The following is a 19,741-nucleotide window of genomic DNA, read 5'->3' on the forward strand; positions in this document are numbered from 1 at the left end:
ACAACGCACACCCGTACTTCTGCGGCGAGAGTCTTCTATGGAGGCGTGCATCTGTTCAAACGAAGAAGTGAAGTCAAAGTTCAATCAAGTTATGAGTGTGTCTCAGCACAATTCTTTGCGTGCCTCCGGTTAATCAGCAATCTTGAACATTATTTAAACAAAATCGTCCCGGCTTTAAAATTCTTCAGTGTTGTCTTTCGTCACATTGGATGTTATCGCGTGCCACTTGCCCTTTGAACGCCTTTCTATGAGACAAACCGCCGATTGTCACAGTGAAAACTTACAATAGTTCACAACTGAAGCGTTGCGACGTTTCTGATGCAGTTTTCCACCAAAAGAAAAACGAATGTTTGATTAGCACTGGCCCGATAGGATCCTCTAGAAGAGAACATACGAAGGTAAGAATCAAATCTTGAACTCTACTAAATAATACAGAGACGTTTTATTGCATGGCAAAGTGGGCTCTGGCCCAGGGCCCCAGCGCTCAGGGTGCCCCCTGATCGAACCCGCTCTGTTCTGCAGAGGCTTGCCCTGATGACATTGAATGAATTAATCTTAAACAGATTTTTTTAAATACCATTTTCCTTTGATTTATTTTAATTGTGGTGATATATGTGTCTATTACATTTTGTAGAGAAATGTGTTTGTTTCATGCTAAATCTATAAAATAATTTCTTTAAGATCAAATCAGGACCTCACCTATGAGAAATAGGTGAGGTCCTATTTGCAATAACATTAGAGAGCAGCTGCTGTTTAACAATATTAAAAACACACATTGCCATCCCTGAATATTACATGTAAACACATTTAGAATGTGGACAAGTGTGTCTGTGCACTGTCACTTACTCCGTCAAAGAGGACATTAAAGAGCTGAAATAGATTCCGTTCCGTACAAGGGCCCCCAAAATATGCTTGAACCAAGATCTCCAAATTCTTTAAAATATCCCTGAAGGCATTTTTCAAATCATTTTAATTTTTTTTTCGAACAGAGAGTATGCTGCTTCACTAAAGCACTAGGTATGTAATGACTCATATCTTTAGCAATATATAACCCCACGAAGTGCCACCTGCAATAGAAGAGGCCCTTGTCATTCAGGCTGAACCTCAATGTTACTAGTTCAAATCTGCACGCACGATTGTCTTGATTGAACGTGTTTTGCTTTTTTGAATATATTGCCTCTATGAATCTGACATTTGTCTTAATTTCATCAACATTTCAAAAGTGCATATTATATTTTATTTCCCTCAGAGTTATTTTCATTGCTTCCGGGTTCCCTTAGAGAGTGTACAGGTTCTTCAAACACTTGTGACTATAAGAGCAAGCTGTCCATATCTACACGTTGTATTGCTAGGTTGCTGCATTTCCTGCTGATAAGAGCGGAGCACTTCCTGCTTCTGAGGATCCCTGTTGTGCTGAGGCACAAGGCAGTGTCATAGAGTACCCAAGGCAGTATTGTATAAAGTGAGCACTGCAAGTGCTAATGTAAGAGACAGGATAGGATCACAAACAAAGTTTGCAGGTGCTACTTAATGCTTCTCACAGGGACTGTCAATGCATGTGCTGCTTTTGGCTGGAAATATAGCAGCATTTTTTGGTGACATATCTAAAATAAGCAACATAACATACCACAATACCATGCACAAAGCAGCATAACATAATTAAAACATAACATAGCTCATCACAACAAAGAAGTCAAAACGGAACACAACAACAACAGTACAGCACAAGAAAATAACATTACAACAATGCAGTACAAAAAGAACTGAACACATAACCATCGCAATTATAATGCACACAAATTCTTGTCATATACTAACACCATCAGAAATCTACTTTCCCAGTTCGCAGGTGAAAGTGTTTGCATCAAGCACTAACTTAATTTACCACCAAAGACCTGAAATAGCTCCTGTCAAAAACATTTTGTCATCTGACCCTGAAGTGGTAATTTCTCTGCCACATTTTTGGGCTGACTGGTGTTTTACTTAGTTGAAAAGCTAGAACAGCCAAATGTTACCACCTTATAGAGTGTTGAAGGGTTGTTTGTCTCCGGAATTTTAAAGGAGTGTGCTGCTTTTGTCTAAAAATGTAGCAGTAACTGTAGACATTTCTAAAATATTTACATAGGTTAACAGAACGCACCTCAATTCCATACCTCGAAAAGAAACAGGCAAACAACAAAACAGTTAAGACAGAACATAACACTTTAGTCACATTATAGCATATTATTGATAGTACAATGTATTAGTTTAGCACAAACACACAAAAGAAACAACACAACAAAATGCTACCAGTACAAAATGGAACACAATGAATATTCACAAAGTTATTATCCTACACTACCATTTCAACAAATGTACTTTTCTAATACAGATGTAAACTGTCTTTGTACCACTGACTGCCCTATTTACCTTTGAGGACATTCACTAGTAACAGTCAAAAATGTTTTGTGCTCTGACCCATGGAGTTTTAATAAGAATTTCAACTATTCAGTCTTGCAAAGGACAGTACCCATATATTTTAAAATGATAAGCATTTTGTAGAACAACAGGAGCACGTGCTGGATAGTTTCTGGCCATGAAAGTAGGTCAAAGGAACAATACAGAAATCATTAATTTTGGTCTACAGACCAATCAAAAATAGTATATCAATCACCATATACTTATACCACATCTTCAAGGTATCTGTATCCAGGGAAGTATAGCTTTACTATTGTTAACTCTAAGGTCCTGATTACGAGCCTGGTGGTCCACAGACCCCCAGACTCATGGGGGCAAGGTGGTGGCAGTCTCCCGACCTTGCTGTTATGATGTGGACAGTGGGACCACCACAGCCTCGTCACAGCCGCCAGTGAACCACCGTTCCCTGGTGGTGTTGCGGGAGTCAGGAGGCCACAATATGCATAGCATATTACGAGTTTCTCCTTCGCTGACGGTGTCATGGAGGTTCCTCCTCAATGAACACTGTAGCAAAGATTAAACAAAGGGGGCTCTGCAGGGCCCCCTGTTTCCCCTCTGCAAGTGGATGCATGTAGGGGGGGAGCACAACATGTGCCCCCTATGTGCCTGCGCTACCAGTTCCTGCACTGAATGTACTTTTCAGTCCATGCCGTGAGGGTACTGTTTTTGGCGTTCCTATTTCAGTGCCCATTTTCTGAGGCACCGCTGTGATAACACCAAAAACCAGCCTGTCAGACAGGAGGGAACTCCTAATCTGGTGGGCTATCTGACCATAGATTTGGCAGCTCATCGGAGGGGCGGAGCAGGAGCCACACCGCCAAAGTCATTATCAGGCCATCAATGTGCTTACCTTGAGGATATAGTGATGGTCGATATTGTGAGTTCATTATTATGTGATTGGATATTTTAGCCTTGATACAGTGAAGATGTGAGCAAATCATTTTGGAACTGTAAAGCAATCAGTGTTTGGTGCAGCAAAGGATGCATTCATTTATTTGATTGTGGAATCATCAAATAAAAATATTTGTATCGAATAAATATGTACATTTTGTGATACATTATGTAAATTATCACTGACTATGCATATACCACTATATTTAATATTGCAATTCCAATGATAGAAGGTTCAATTTAACAGTTGTTTAGGGACAGCAGCTTTTGGGTATAGGTTCATGGGCAGTTTTTGATTTATAAGATGATGAAGAGCCTCAATACAAATCAAAGATATATCATCATTTCATGCGGTGCAAAACAGCAAGACAATTTGCTGCGCTGCGTCAAATGGAGAGAGAGGAAAGTGCCATATTTATGTACAGGAATGTACAGGAATTTATATAGCGCAAATCACCAAGCGGTTTCTAAGCGCTTGCTTAGGGAACCCGTCCTGGTATTCCCCTGTGAGATAACCCCGGCATGGTATCCGCAAGGTAAAAGCCAGGCATCCCGCCGCGAGGGGCCGTTGTGGAGATTAAGCAAGCTATACTTATATATGACGCATTCCTGCTATCTCTCTCCACGCTGGTGCACTCAGTGCAGCCGAGTGCCAATCGTACATGAATGCCCGTGTTTCAGGCAAGATTGCTTGGTGCATGAAGGGAGACTTTGCTGCACAAAAGCAATCCTTGGAGGCATTCTCTTATTTCTAAGTGTGCAGCACACTTACAAAGAGGATATAACAAGAAATAATAAACATATTTCTCCTTGGTGCACCTCTATCAGGAAGCGGTAGCATTTGAACTCATTCATATGTTTACCTGTTTTGGTAAATCTGGGAATGCAGCAAAATATATGGATGGATGTGTGGGAACAGCCGCTCTCCACCCATGTAACACCTGGAAAATCTGACTTAAGGATTGCGTTGCCCTTAAGTCGCCCTACATGATGCAAGGGCAATGCAATTCTAAGATAAATCTGGCCCTAAATGTATTATCATTAAGATATTTGCGTAGTGTGTGTAGGATAGAGCAAATGCCAGGACAGGTTCTCAGTTTAGATTTTCTGCCCCAGTGTAATATAAAAAAAATATAATACACACACACAAACACACACACACATATATATATGTGTATGTATATATATATATGAAAGAAGTCGCCACCACCACTTGCTTTCTTCCGACAGCAAAAAATGACGAAGAGTAGACCCAAAATTTGCTGGCGCAAAATTTAAAGCGACTTTATTGTGCCCAGCGCGCCCGCCATGGCGCGTTTCGCTTCCCTCGGAAGCTTGATCACATGACGTGTTACGCAAGATCAGTAAGGCTATTTAAAGTGCTAGTGCAAAGAAGGACTAATTGCATTCAGTGCAAAGTCGAGAGGCATAAACATGAAAGAAATACTACTAACATCACATGATCAACATTGGCAACACAATATTGTTATAATCTAAAAGACAACAAGCTATGGGCATATATAAATGATAAAAACCAAGGTTATTTGTCTAGAAAAATCAAACAAACCTCTGATTGCAATTATCAATAAATACCTTAATACGTAGTATCAATAAATACAGCCCTACAATTTATAGCAGTGTAAATCTGTTCCAAAAAATATATGCTAATCATGATTTATCCTTTTAGCTGTTGATGCTACAGTTTATGCCTAGTAGTTCAATAAAGCCCATAGTGGGCCAAATAAAAAGACATTGCCATTTGATTCCATTCTTAACTTATTAAAGCAAGCCATCCTTATTGATCTTATGTGCAAAATACCCTGAATGTGCAAAAACCCGCTGTGAGTGCAAATATTTGAAATTTTACATACAATCTATTATTACACAATGTGAATTAATAAAACCAAGAGAAACAGAAGCAGCCTTGTAATTTTTACACGGGAATGGAAATATTCCCTAGATGGTAAATCCTCTTTCACAACCAGCTCAGTAAAGTCCCTATAACTAACAATAAAACAGTATGTTTGTTAAAAACCCAGGCAGACATATGAAAAGCTCTAAGATTTAAAGACAAGTATACAAGTCCTCCCTATCAATAAACCCATTAGGAATTTTACTGTCAAGCTCCAGTATATATCTAGTTTCGAGGAGACGTAATTTAGCTTCACGATCCCCTCCTCGCTTAAATGGAAGAACTGTGTCAATTACATAATACTGGAGATTACCTGGGTTACCTGCATGATTAGTTTCAAAATGCCTGGCAACTGGGTATGCCTGATCCCGGCTTGTGATAGCCCTAATGTGCTGGAGTATCCGTTTGTGGGCGGGCAGTTTGGCACTCCCAACATACGTCAACCCACACGGACACTCCAGCACATAGACTGCGAAATCAGTTCTACATGACAGTCTTTTGGCAATTGCGATTGGTTCCTGTTTGAAAGGACTTGTGTAATGAGTTTTGTTACTCCCAAATCAACATACCTTACATTGGGGACACTTTCTGAAACCCTTACTCAAAGACATCCACGTACTAGAAACTTGTGTTTCTAGGCTATTGCTAACTAAAGCTTTGGCGATGGAAGGAGAACTTCTAAAAGTGAGTGCCGTTTTACTCTCTACACTCTGACCAATGATAGGATCAATCCTTATCAAATTCCAGTTTTTCTTAATTCTGTGTGTTGTCGGTTGTAGGTAAGGATGACAGGAGATTTTATACTGGGTTCTTTGCCTTTCTCAAGATTTTGTTTAGCTTTAGGGATAAGTGCTTCCTGCCTCGTCATATTCCGGGTATGTTTGATAGCACTATTCAAAATTTGATGGGAATAACCCCTAGCTTGGAAACGAAGCCTACTAGCCTCCTGTGCAATTGCACATTCAGAGTCAGAACTGCAAATCCTTCTGATCCGCAGCATCTCCCCATAGGGAATGCCGCGGATCAGATGGTGCGGATCATGGCCTGCCGCATGCAGAACGGTGTTTCCGATTGTTGGTTTCCTATAAAGTTTTGTGGCCAAGTTGTTGTTTTCCACATAACACATCTACATCCAAAAAACATATTGAGTTGGCATGAATATTGGATGTAAAATTCAAATTCAGGTTTTTGTTATTCAACTCATCAACAAAAGCCCTGGCACTGATTTCTGAACCCCTCCAAATAAAAATCAGATTGTCTATGTATCTAAGGTACAGGAGTATTTTGCGTTCTGCAGTTTCTCGGTGTTGTCCCAAAAGGACCTGCTCCTCCCACAGCTCCATGTGCAAGCATGCATAGCTGGGGGAGAAGCAGGCCCCCATCGCAGCTCCCCTAACCTGTTGGTAGATTTGGTTATTAAAAATGAAGAAATTCTGCTCTAGACACATCTGTACCATAGAGAGTAACATTCTGTTATGGGGTGAAAAATTCATTGGACGTTTTTTCAGAAAATGTTCAACTGCTTTTAGTCCGTCACTGTGCCTTATTGATGTGTAAAGGGTAGATAAATTCAAAGTCATTAAAAGCAAATCCGGTCCCCAGACTACTTGGTCAATTTTGCGTAAAAAATCAGAAGTGTCCTGAACATAGGATTTCACTCCTTTGACCCAGTCCTGTAAAAAATAGTCAAGATATCTCGATGTATTTTCTGTTGAGCTAAATATGGCTGAAATAATTGGTCTTCCCGGGGGTCTCTCTATATTTTTATGCACTTTCAGGATCAAATAGAAAGTGGGGATAATCAGGTATACCTTCTTCAGGAAGCAAAATTCACCCTCTGATAACAACCCCCCACATCTCCAAGCCTGGAGTTTCGAATATTTATCCATCCATGCAGATTTTATTATTTGGATGTTACGCCTCCTGTACCAAGATGTGTCTCCCAAATGAGACTCCGCCTCCTCCAAATACAGTTGGCGGGCCACAGGACGATGTTGCCGCCCTTAACAGCATGTCTGACTATTATGTTGTGGTCAGACTCCAACTTCCCAATTAGCTGTTTGTAGCACCGATTTTGTTTGCTAATTGCGAAATTCCTCCTATTCGTGGCGGTATACAACTTTTTAAAGTCTTGGATAACCATATCCTGGTATACATCCAAATTATCATGGACCATTATCGGCTGAAAGATTGATTTAGCTTTAAATGAAGTTATACATTTACTTGAGTCTTCATATATATATGCTCTCAAGTTTCCGTCTTCTTCTCCCATTCACTCTCTGCCGGGTGCTCTCTAACACGGTGAAGTATACCATGCAACAATTCAGGCTCAGGGTAAATAATAATACCAGCACTCACGGGAACATTATATCCCAGAATTTATTGGGATTCTCGAACACGACCATATATAGATATTTCAGCTCCCAACTCGTCTCTCAAGGAAACAAGACGACCGCACACAGTTTTCTGAGGGTAAATTTGGTTCCTCTATTTTACCAAATAGTATGAAGCGGCACAGGTTGCGTTTCGGCATCGCATCTTTTTTTCACTGTGAGTAGGAACAGGGTAAAGGTGCATTTTAAATTATTTTCACAAAAATAAAAACAGGACAGTGCTTTCCCTCGATGTTACCTCATTTGGTAACAACATAAGTGGCACTGGCACATTGAACAATTCTGAGCGCCATCTTGAAATAATTTTGAATAAACATTTTCAGTGAAGCATACTGAATGATATAAATGTATCTACATATTTACAATACAATTTAGCTCTGAATGAGCAATTCATACTTATTATGAATCAAGTATTTATCAGCAATTTATGTACATGCAACTTGAATATGTAGAATCACTGCGTGCTTAAGCTCAGTATGAGCGTTTAACCTGTTCTGAAGGTTGGACCACAAGAAATATTCAAACATGATCAATGATTTACAAAGAAATCAAAACAAATCAGACCATCACTTACATTAGCAATTCATTAATGCCAATGTTGTCGTTTACACAGTACCAACTAAAAAAAGAGAAAAAATATGTTGGACTACCTGTATAAAATCTCATCACAGTGTCCTATGTTTAATTACTTGATCCTTTACTTGTGAAACAACAGCTCTTTGTTGAGGTTTAATATAAGCAGTGCAAAAACCACAATGGAGATCGACAGCCCTATTGTAATTTCTACATGATTGAACCCTGAAAGGGCATGTTCGAGGCACAACTCTAAATCTCAAATCACTGTAATGCATTTCATTGTATGCATTAGAAAGGTCTATTGCTAGACAATGACATTTCCATATTTTAGATGGATTCGTACAACTTCATATACAGTCACCACCAATCAAATAATGTAAAAAAAAGATAAAAAATAAAAAATATAAAAAAATATATATCCATGAATTCCAATTGAACTTGGGGAAACCATTACATTTCAGACTATAGGTTTGAATTCTTAGTTTATCCTAAATGGATTGCTAACTCTGTGTGCAATCCCAAGGGTGCTTTGGCTTGTAAATCCAATATATATCGTGATTCTAACCTGCGCAATTTTAGCTATTTCCTCCTCTTTTGTGTGCAGGTACATGATCTAAGCAGTAGAATCTCAGCAGTTTCCTGTCACTATTATGGAACTGCGCAAAGTGTCTTGCCACAGGATATGTGAAATCATGCTTTTCAATGGCTCTAGCCTGTTCCAAGATTCTATGCTTTGTTGGATGTATAGTGCTCCCTATGTAGATCTTTCTACAGGGGCAACTAGATAGTAAATGCAATAAGGGGTGGTGCATGTTAAAAATGTGTTAATAGGCTGACTTTGTTTTCTCCCGGGAAGTTCATATGATATCGTTTTTGGGCTATTTTTACACGCTTTGCACTTGGAACAGGGGAAAAATCCTGTCAGATTACCTATTCTTGGGTTCTGTATAACTCCTTCAAAGTGGCTATGCACTAAAGTATCTCTAAGGGACCCGCAACGCCTATAGGTGATCTGAGGCCGGTCACTCGAGAAAGTCGCGATAAATCTCGGTGTTTCACCTTCGGTACTAATCAGCTGTTTCTTGTCTCTGATAAAGGTATGACGCGGGGTTTTATCAACCCTTTCCAGGGTTTTCTGTAATAGTGTAGGGGCATACCCTCTAACAGCAAATCTTTTTATAGATTCCTTTGCTGCCTTCTGGAAATCATTCTCACTGGTGCAATTCCTTTTAAGTCAAAGCAGTTCTCCATAGCGGATGCTATTCTTTAGGGATTTAGGGTGATTGCTGTGTGCCTCTAAAATTGAATTGCCTGCCGTCGTCTTCCTAAAAAGTGCTGTGTAAATTGACCCATCTTGTATAAATCAAGGAATTCAGCCTCAGTTGCACTGATGTGCCAACTCAAGTGAAGGTTAACTGTATTGTTATTAAGTTCATTGATATATGCTTCTGCATGTGTGCGAGAGCCCTTCCAAAAAATAAAAAGGTTGTCAATGTACCTATACCAGCCCACTATAGACGAGATCCAGCAGTTGTTACCTTCGGCCCAGGCCACCTGCTTCTCCCACCAGCCCACAAACAAGTTTGCGTAGCTGGGAGAGAAGCCAGTGCCAATCGCCGTGCCCTTGATCTGTCTATAGTGCTGTTTTTGGAAGAGAAAAATGTTGTTCGTTAGGCAGAAAGTTAAAAACTCAATCAACATCTCATTATGTTGGGAGTATTTCAGGGATCTGCCTTTGAGAAAATACTTAATCGCTCTTACACCATTGTCATACAAGTGTATAAGCTGGTCAAAGCAAGTACAATCATTAACATATCTTGTTCCCATGGTATGTTAGAAATGGTTCTAATGAAATATTTTGTATCACAAATGTACGATGGTAATAGTTTAACAAAGTCTGCAAAAAAAAGTCAATTTATTGTGACATAGATTCCGTCAGACACCCTTTAGAGGATATTATTGGGCAACCTAGGGGTTTCTTGGAGTCCTAGATGGGTGCGTTCACGATTGGGTTGAATCCAAGGACAAAATTAATTATTTAATACATTTGCAAAGCACACCACTTTCAGTTTGTCAGTAAGCTTGTTTATTTAGTATTACTCTGGCTATAACCAACGCGTTTCAGCCCAGCGTGTTCTTTGTCATGGTTAGTTAGTCCCTTGTTTCACTTTTTTACTTTTTATGCCATTCACATACTGCCTGTTATGGAGCATTGTGGGAAACGTAGTGTTTTCATCAATTAATACATGAATATCAATATATACACTAATTACAAAAGTCATCAGTTTCAAAGTTTGGTTCGTATTTCAATTTTTTCTGCATGCTTTTTCAAATTATTATTCTTAGTTCAATAACATTCTGTCACTAAGTTGCACATTTGTGTTATGTTTAGTACATCACCAGGGGTAGTTTTATGTTTATGTTCAACATAACTTTCTTTACACCGGTTTGTTTTATACATCATTTTGTGTTTAATACACACTAATTTTCTATTCACAGCCCCGGTCTTACTCTTCCTTTTTATCTTACATGCATATCTTTTTAGGGATAGTTCATTTAATACATTCAACTGTTCAATAATCAGGCTTCTTCTTGTATATTGTTTTTTCATCAAGGGAGTACCACACATTTTAGCTCCTTCATTCTAGATGAACATATAACTCCCCGTCATTGTTAATCCCATGAGGGGTCTTGGTTCTTAGTCTGATTATGTACCTTGATTCCATTTGAAGCAATTGTTTAATCCGGTTTCCCCCTCTTTCGTGGTTCGGTATTGCATGCATTCCAAAGAATCGCATTGATCTCCAGTCTCCCTTTTGACACGCCACCACATGTTTCGCAGTTGCGTAGGAGACAGCTTTGTTTTTTACAGCCCGAATGTGTTCCAGGATTCTTTTTTTGAGCATGCATATAGTGCTTCCTATATACTGCTTACCACAATTGCATTGACTGATGTATACACACATTTTGTTGTGCATGTTATCGCTTGTTTGATTTCAATTGTTTTACTCCTTTTCCGATTTTCTCCGATCTTACATGCCTTGCATGTGCTGCATTTTACGAATCCTTTTTGTTGTTTGTTTAGCCAAGTTTGTGGTGGTTCTTGTTGGAAGTGAATCTGTACAATTAAATCCTTAATTGATTTAGTTTTCCTGTATGTTATCATGGGTCTTGGTCCTAATAGGGGCCCAATGTCTGGATCATTGGCTATCAAGTGCCAATATTTTTGAATGTGCTTTCTTATCCAGCCACTTTCTTTGCTGTAGGTCAAGATGCATCTTGGAGGCTTTTGTTGTTCATTCACGGTTAACATTTTTTCTTCTTTTTTGGAGATCAGTGTTTCCGTTCTTGTTTTCTTTTGAATTCGTTGTCTGCCCTTACGTCACATTGTTTCATTGTAGCCTTGTGCTTTCAGTCATTGTGATTTTTCATTTATTTTTTCTCTGGCATCATCTTCTTTTGAGCAGTTGCGTTTCATTCTTGTGAACTCACCGTAAGGAATGCTTTCCAGCAGAGGTTTGGGGTGAAAGCTCTTTCCATGTAATATGCTGTTTGTTGCAGTTTCTTTACTGTATAGGGTGGAGTGTATTTGGTCTTCCTCAATATATATCCAGGTGTCCAGGAATGCAATACATTTGGTGTTCATGTGACATGTGAAACTTAATCCAATTGAGTTGTTATTCAGTGTGTTAAGGTATTGCATGAAATCCCTTTCTGACCCACAAAATTATTCTGTTCACATGTTCTTGATTTTGTGTATTCCAGGCTATCTCTTTTTCCCAACATCCTATTACGATATTTACGTAGTTGGGAGAAAAAGAGATGCCCATGGCTGTACCACAGTCCTGTTTGTACAGGTCATGGTTTGAAGAGAAATATATTATTAGTTAAACACTGTTCTATCATTGACAGCAACATTTTTGTATGCTCCAGTTCTGAGATGTTTCGCTGTTGTAAAAAGTATGTACATGCCTTTAGTTCTATGTTGTGTTGGATCAATGTATAGAGTGAGACCACATCTATTGTAGCCATGATGTAATCTGGGTTTCAATGTATTCCAGTTAAAATCCTTAAGAAATCACCAGTGTTGCGAATGTAAGAGTTCAGACTTTGTGCGATGGGAGCTAATAAATGGTGCACATATTCCGATACTTTCTCATACAGGGAGCTGCAGGAAGAGACTATTGGACTCCCTGGGGCGGTTGCTTTAGTGATTTGTGTATCTTTGGTAAAAAATATATCGTCGGTATTGTTGGTAAATCATTAGTTAAAAATGGCAGTTCATTCAGGTTCAATAAATTTGCTTGGCGCCAGGATTTTAATTTCTCATTCAGTTGTATTGTCATTTCATTGATGGGTTCTTTTGGAGCTTGGTGTATTTGAAAGTATTGTTTATTTGCCTGTAGGCCTCATTTTTGTTTACTTCTATGTCTTTTATCAAAATATTACCGCCTTTGTCAGCAGGCTTGATCACAAGTGTTTTGTTATCCATCAATTCTAATTCTAATACTAATCCATGTATTAAGTGAGACACTTTTAATTACTCACTTAAACAGAAAGTCGGACAGCTACTAAATTCTGCATCCAGACAGTTATATATCCACTTAATCTTCAAGAAAGATTGGAATATATATAACACATATTACAGTTTCAAACTAAACCACATTCACTGGATGATGTCATCAGTGATGTCATCAGTGATGTCATTTGAGATGTCATCAGAGATGTCACTGACCATGTCATGAATGATGTAATATGTGACATTATAAGCAGTGCATTGCGGGCGCGCGAGTTATAGTTAGCAAATCTAACTATAACAGAGGAATTTCTATGGTTTTGTACGTGTGAAATGTCCGGCTAACTATAACACCACTGAAACCTATGTTTTTTCTGTGAATTTCTAAGGTTTTTTAAATGCTAATTTCTAACTATAACGTCTCTGAAACCTATGGTTTTTTCAGTGAATTTCAAAGCTTTTTTAAATGCTAATTTCTAACTATAAAGTCTCTGAAACCTATGGTTTTTCAGTGAATTTCAAAGCTTTTTTAAATGCAAATTTTTAAGTGTATTAGTAGTCATACCTATTTTTTGTATTGATTTTCTAGTTTTTTAACCGTTTATTTATACATATTTTATTCATTAAATAACATTATATATTTTTCTGAAAATTGTAAAAAAAATGTTTTAAAAAATTCAAACTGAAATATTGTTTACTTTTTTTAAAAAAATTTAATATATTTATATATATATATTTTTTTTCGGAGTCGCGCACCCAAAGCGTACACATCATGGTGGGTGCTCGGATTCTAGCTGTCATTTTAGAAAAGTCGTGAAAGATCCACGTACGGTGTTCGACAGCTGCATGTTTTTCAGTTACATCTTACAGATTTAATATTACGTGATGTGCGCGATTGGTAAGCGACCAGTCTGTGACTCCTGCTCCCACGCATTCACGACACATGCGCATTATGGTACGCGACGCTTGCATTCACAACGCGTTTCAGCTTACTGCAAAGCCTTGTTCACATGAAAAATTTGCATATCCAAACAACTGATAAAGCATTCGGGTATAGTGAATAGAAATCGACATGGGACTGTCTCAACTAATGTTTTTTAGTTAGACTTGTTCACTGTCGGACATCTTATAATGGTACAATGTATGGTATAACATGATGTAAAACATGTACATTCGTGTAACAGATCTAAATCACAATTGCAATTTAAAGAATGTGGGCATATAAGTTCTGCTGTATAATACACACTACGTGTTCACAAAATCTCGGTAATGCTTGCTTGGCATTATATTAGACCATTAATTCATTTGAAATGTGTTGTGCCATATTCTTAAAGCATACCTGCGGGAATTCACTCTGTTTTTGGTTAACAATACATTATTACATGTGATCCCTAGAAAGGAAACACGCGAGTGTGAGGCATGCATTAGCCTCGAAACCAATCAGATGTTAGCTAATCCAACATGTGATCGCTACGTGTCTCGGCTCGATCATCCAACTTTATCAATATTGGACTTGTCATTGCTGTATATATAATACAGTTGGCTGCTCCGTAAAAATAGTTGTAAATAAATAAACAGAATGTAAACAACTTAAACACAACTCCATGTATGTTTCATGTTGACCTCAAATACCATCATGTTGTTCCCAAAATAACCGCTTGATCATGTTATTACTTTGTAAGGGGCGAGTAGATAACACGCAAATGCTGGATACTGCACAGGGTCTTACACCTCTGTTGTACAATGTAGGATATCTTATAATCCCATGTAAGTGTCTTGCTGTTTCCCCATAATCATAAAGGCAGATGTCCATATAAATCCCATTCTATATATAACATGTATCCACTCAATATTCAGTGTCCAATACTATGGCTAAAATCCAAGAAACATGTTGTAAGTCTTGTACATACCCAGCCCAACAGTCAAACGTGATTAGTGCTGATCAGGGGGAAAAGGGTAGGAAAAAAAGACAAAAAAAGACAAAAATCAAAAACCAATATGAGTTAAAAATGATGTAGTATATCTTTCTTTGATGCACATAGATGTACTATTGGAGATAACGAGAGGACCCATGAGGGGGATACAGAGGAAGCAGGTTATTCTACTGTCAGTTTCAATACCTATTGTTCCCTAAGATGTATTGCCAGCTCTTCGTCTTAGTTGAGGCCAAAAGGATACTTGGTCTGAAACTGTACAATAGTTCTTGATTCTTTCTGCCTAAATTTGAACACCCTATTTCCACCCCTGGGACTTTGCCACACTTGTTCCAAAACAAAAAATGTCAATAAGGCCGCATTGGAATAATGTTTGTCACTAAAATGGCGGGCCACAGGATATTTCTCGTCATTATGTGTGATTGCCCTGCAATGCTCTAGTACCCGCTTCTTGGCCATGTGGGTGGTACTGCCAATGTACCAGAGTTTGCACGGGCATTCAGTCACATAAATGACGAAGGTCGAACTACACGTAAGGAATACACTGATTTCCCTATCAACAGCATTGTATATGATGTTGCTGCAAAACACGCTACTTTTGCATGCTTTGCAATGGCCTCAGGTAAAAAATCACCTGAGCCCATGATCATGTTTTGTATGGTATGTAGTAATGTCACTATGTACTAACATATCCCTAATACTCCTGTTTTTTCTATATGTTATGCTCGGTCTTGTTGGAATCTTATTCCCTATGGTGTTGTCACATTTAAGGATGTCACAATTCTTGGCAATGATCATTTGGACATCTTTAAAGTCTGAGGTAAAGATCATAATCAATCAAGTGTTATCTTCGCTGGCATCCAAAGATGTCACCGGTTTGTCAGTGATAGTAAGTGCTCTGGGTACTCCATCTGCTCTTTCCTTGGCTTTCCGAAGGACCCAGTCAGGATAACCTCTAATTTTGAAACAACCTAGCATTTCAATGCATACAGCTTGATAGGCAGCCACTGTATTACAGTTCCTTTTTGCCCTCAGCAGCTCTCCATATGGAATACTCCAATTGAGAGTTTCTGGATGGCTGCTGAGGGCCTGCAGTACTCTGTTGCCTGCCGTGGCTTTTCTAAAAAGGGTGGTACTTATTCGATCGTCTTTGATGTCAAGCCTGACATCAAGGTATTCTGCCATACTTTTACTGATGTTTCCTGACAGAACTATGTTATACTTGTCCTTATTCAATTTGTCTATGAACTCTGTCACTTGATGTTCACTTCCATTTGACATGATGAACAGGTCATCTATATATCTCATCCATGTGGTCGCATGTCTAAGATCATCAGTGTATTGAGGATCTGCGAATACTTCCTGCTCCCAGTGCCCCATGAAGAGGTTTGCAAAACTGGGAGCAAAACATGACCCCATCGCAGTGTCAAATTGAAAGATGTTGTTGGTTAGGCAAAACTCAATCATAGCAAGTATCATTTTGCTATGCTCCCTGAGTCGCAATGGTCTCATATCCAAAATTTGGCGACATGCATCCAATCCCTGACTATGATCAATGAGGGTATAGAGGGATTGGACATCTAGAGTGATGAGCAAGGAATCCCTCTCCCATTGTATGCCCTCCAACTTTTTCAAGAAATCTTTAGTGTCCCAGATGTAACTGGGCAAGTTGGTGACATACTCCCTGATGAAGTGGTCAACATATTTAGAAATATGTTCTGCCGCACTTCCTCTGGAGGACACAGTGGGGCACCCTGGTGGATTCACAGGGTCTTTATGAAGCTTTGGAAGCAAATAGAGTACAGGTAATGTTGGATGGTCGTTCTTTAAATACCTGTACTCCTCCCACTCTAGAATACACTTCTCCCTCCACATGGTAAGTTTGTCCCACACTTGTATAAAGCTTTGATTGTACACTTCAATGGAGATGGGCACATAGTATTTAGTGTCACTCAGCTGTCTCAGGGCCTCTGCAACATATTTCTCCTTATCTAATATGACCACATTCCCTCCTTTGTCCGCAGGGCGGACCACAATGTTGCTATCTTCCATGAGGGATTTGAGGGCCTGTCTTTGTTCGTAAGAAAGATTGTTGTTATGATTCTTTGGATTTTTTGTCTTGTGTCTGAAGGAACAGAATGTCTTGCTCACTACTATACAGCAATGACAAGTCAAACATTGATAAAGTTGGATGATCATGCCGAGACACGTCGCGATCACATGTTGGATTGGCTAACATCTGATTGGTTTCGAGGTTAATGCATGCCGTACACTCGCTTGTTTCTTCTCTAGGGATCACATGTAATAATGTATTGTTAACCAACAACAGAGTGAATTCCCGCAGCTATGCTTTAAGATTATGGCACAACACATTTCAAATGAATTAGTGGTCTAATATAATGCCAAGCAAGCATTACCGAGATTTTGTGAACACGGAGTGTGTATTATACAGCGGAACTTATATGCCCATAACTCTTTAAATTGCAATTGTGCTTTAGATCTGTTAGACAAATGTACATGTCTGAGTATTTTTTACATCATGTTATACCATACATTGTACCATTATAAGATGTCCGCCAGTGAACAAGTCTAACTGAAAAACATTAGCTGAGACAGTCCCATGTCGATTTCTATTCACTATACCCGAATGCTTTATCAGTTGTTTGGATATGCACATTTTTCACGTGAACAAGGCTTTGCAGAAAGCCGATACACGTTGTGAATAAACACCCTTGGAAACTATATTGTCGTGGAGTCTGTATTGGTTGGGAGCACACTTTTTTGGAACTGGTATTTGGATTACATATATAATCCTTTGAATTAAAGCAGGTACGGACCACTTTGTGCTATTCAAATAACTTGCTTTATTGCATTGTAGTAGTCAGCATGATGCGTTTTGACCGTATCTCCACGGCCTTGATCACATGACACGCTAGGGCACATGCCAAGCAATTTATAGTGATGTGTGTGAACCTTAAATTAATCATATTGTCATAAAAATGTCATGAAGTAAAAGCTGGTTTGAACTGTTTGTAAATAAATCAGTACATGTAACATGTAAACATACTATAATATGTACAGGAAATGATCATGATATTTTAGCAAGAAACACAAAAGGGGTGCTACTGGTCTATGTGGAACTGAGAGTGTCTGCTTTCTCCTAAATAGTGTGTGTATATATATAGACTGAAGAGTAGTGAGAGAAGATAAGAAAACCCATCAGCCCACCCATTGGCGGAGCTTCATCATCTGGGATTTTTTGAATCTAAGCTGGTATCCACTAGGTTACTCACTGTTGTTATTGTGAGTAGGTTCTAGTAACGGATCCACCAGTGATGGAAAAGAGGCCAAAAAGGAATAATGGTGTAAAGAGCTGAGGGTAGAAAGGTTGCAGTGCTCGAGAAATGTGTATTAGTGAAAAAATAGTGTTTTAAAATTGACTAACATGGTGCCAAGGGTAACTTTTATTCTGGTGGTCACCATGATGACAAGGTTAAAAAACAGAGTGTGGATAGAGTTTCAGCAAATACTTCTATCCAGGTGGTAAGTTAACTGGTCGACATGTTTCAGCCAGAAATGGCTTTCTTCAGGACCTATGATAACAACACTACTGCAACTATAACAAAAAACAGGTGTAGTGAGGATAACATACCAATCATGAATAGCCTACCATCTGACAGGTTAGTGAGTGGTAGCTTCGAAGGTCATGGATGTAGAATCACCTCTCCTAGAAAAAACAGTGTATACAGACACACAGTATAACAGATGAAAGTCACAAATTGCAATCAGACATATAACATCCAACGAGACATTGCTCATTCATTATTTTATTTATTTAATCACTCACCCAAAATCTGCTTGGGAGTGGCCTCACCTCGCCTGGCACTCGCTCAGGTAATGAGGCCCCGCTCTGAAGAAATGGAAAAAGGAATACCTTAGGAATCACTTGTCTGGTATTGGTTCCATTTCATAAAATCCCCTGGTGTAAAGCAATGGGCATGAAAAGGACAACGGTACTCAGCTAACCTGGCCAGCTGATGATGGAAGATATTAAAATAGAAATAAAGTAGATTTAACAATGCAATAATATGTGTATGGTTACCAGATGGCAATATGGCCACTGCACATAGCTGTTTGCATTGGGGGTAATACTCGAAAGTGTACTGTGCACTCATTTCAGCATCATAATCCACCCACTGTTATGTAATAGTTTGTAGAAAAAAGGAATACATAGATGTAAAACAGAGTGCATAGCTAAAAAAACAAGTATTTAGTTTAAAAAAAACCCTGAAGTCTAGGTTGTTCCAACATCAAGAGCACTCGTTGAACCTTTTTTAAAAAATGTCGAAATACGTTTGAAAAAATGCGATGGAGTGCGGTAAGGCAATATCCAGTGGAGTAAAAGAACCCCTGGCAATATTGCTCGAAGTGAGCAAACATCCGAAAAACCTAGCCTAAAGGATCTACACGCCGCTGTACTCACCTGTCCGTCGGTACCTCCAAGCCCCTCTGAGCTGAGGGGAAGGTAACCTGACGGACAGGGACAGCAGCTTAAATCCGTTGTATGCGGACCGTAAAGGAAGCAACCGGGCTGACACTCCCGTGTTCTCTCAGGGTTGTAATAAGTGCTCGTACACGGTAGGCGAGCGGACCAGATAGAAGACTTTGGACGCCCGCAATGATGTAAGAATATTAAACCACAAGAGCATCTAGATAAACCCATGCTAGTTTGTTATTGGGCGTGAACTAGAAATTGCTTCGCTGATTGGATACAAAGTCAGCCAATCAGGGCCAAGCTTGTGCCCACACTTTGAGTTGGAGGAAGATGTCCTATCGTTTCAGTGATTGGGTCGGCAAATAACCAATCTGGGCCCAGCTGATGCCCGTAGACGACAACAGACAGGGGCAGAGTCAACGAAATCGGCCTCGCTCTGTATCTTACAAATTAACTCGAAAGGGTTCGAAAAATAGTGTCAATACACTATCTTGGCACTGGAATCGTGTAATTGTTATAACTTCCAAGCAGGATATAGATGGAAGAGTTCTAAAAAGTGTTTTTTAG

General features: G+C 39.1%; 1 protein-coding gene across 1 annotated transcript in view; it reads left to right on the forward strand.

Annotated features, from left to right (window-relative positions):
• The first annotated feature begins 217 nt into the window (after nucleotides 1-217).
• The window catches only part of SLC26A1 (solute carrier family 26 member 1), a 435,468-nt gene continuing 415,944 nt past the window's right edge, over nucleotides 218-19,741 (forward strand). The window contains exon 1 of the mRNA XM_078676549.1: nucleotides 218-398. The gene's annotated coding sequence lies outside the window, so the exon portion shown is untranslated. The remainder of the gene's footprint in view (nucleotides 399-19,741) is intronic.

The sequence above is a fragment of the Lissotriton helveticus genome, chromosome 2_1, assembly GCF_964261635.1.
Source record: "Lissotriton helveticus chromosome 2_1, aLisHel1.1, whole genome shotgun sequence".
Lineage (NCBI taxonomy): Eukaryota > Metazoa > Chordata > Amphibia > Caudata > Salamandridae > Lissotriton > Lissotriton helveticus.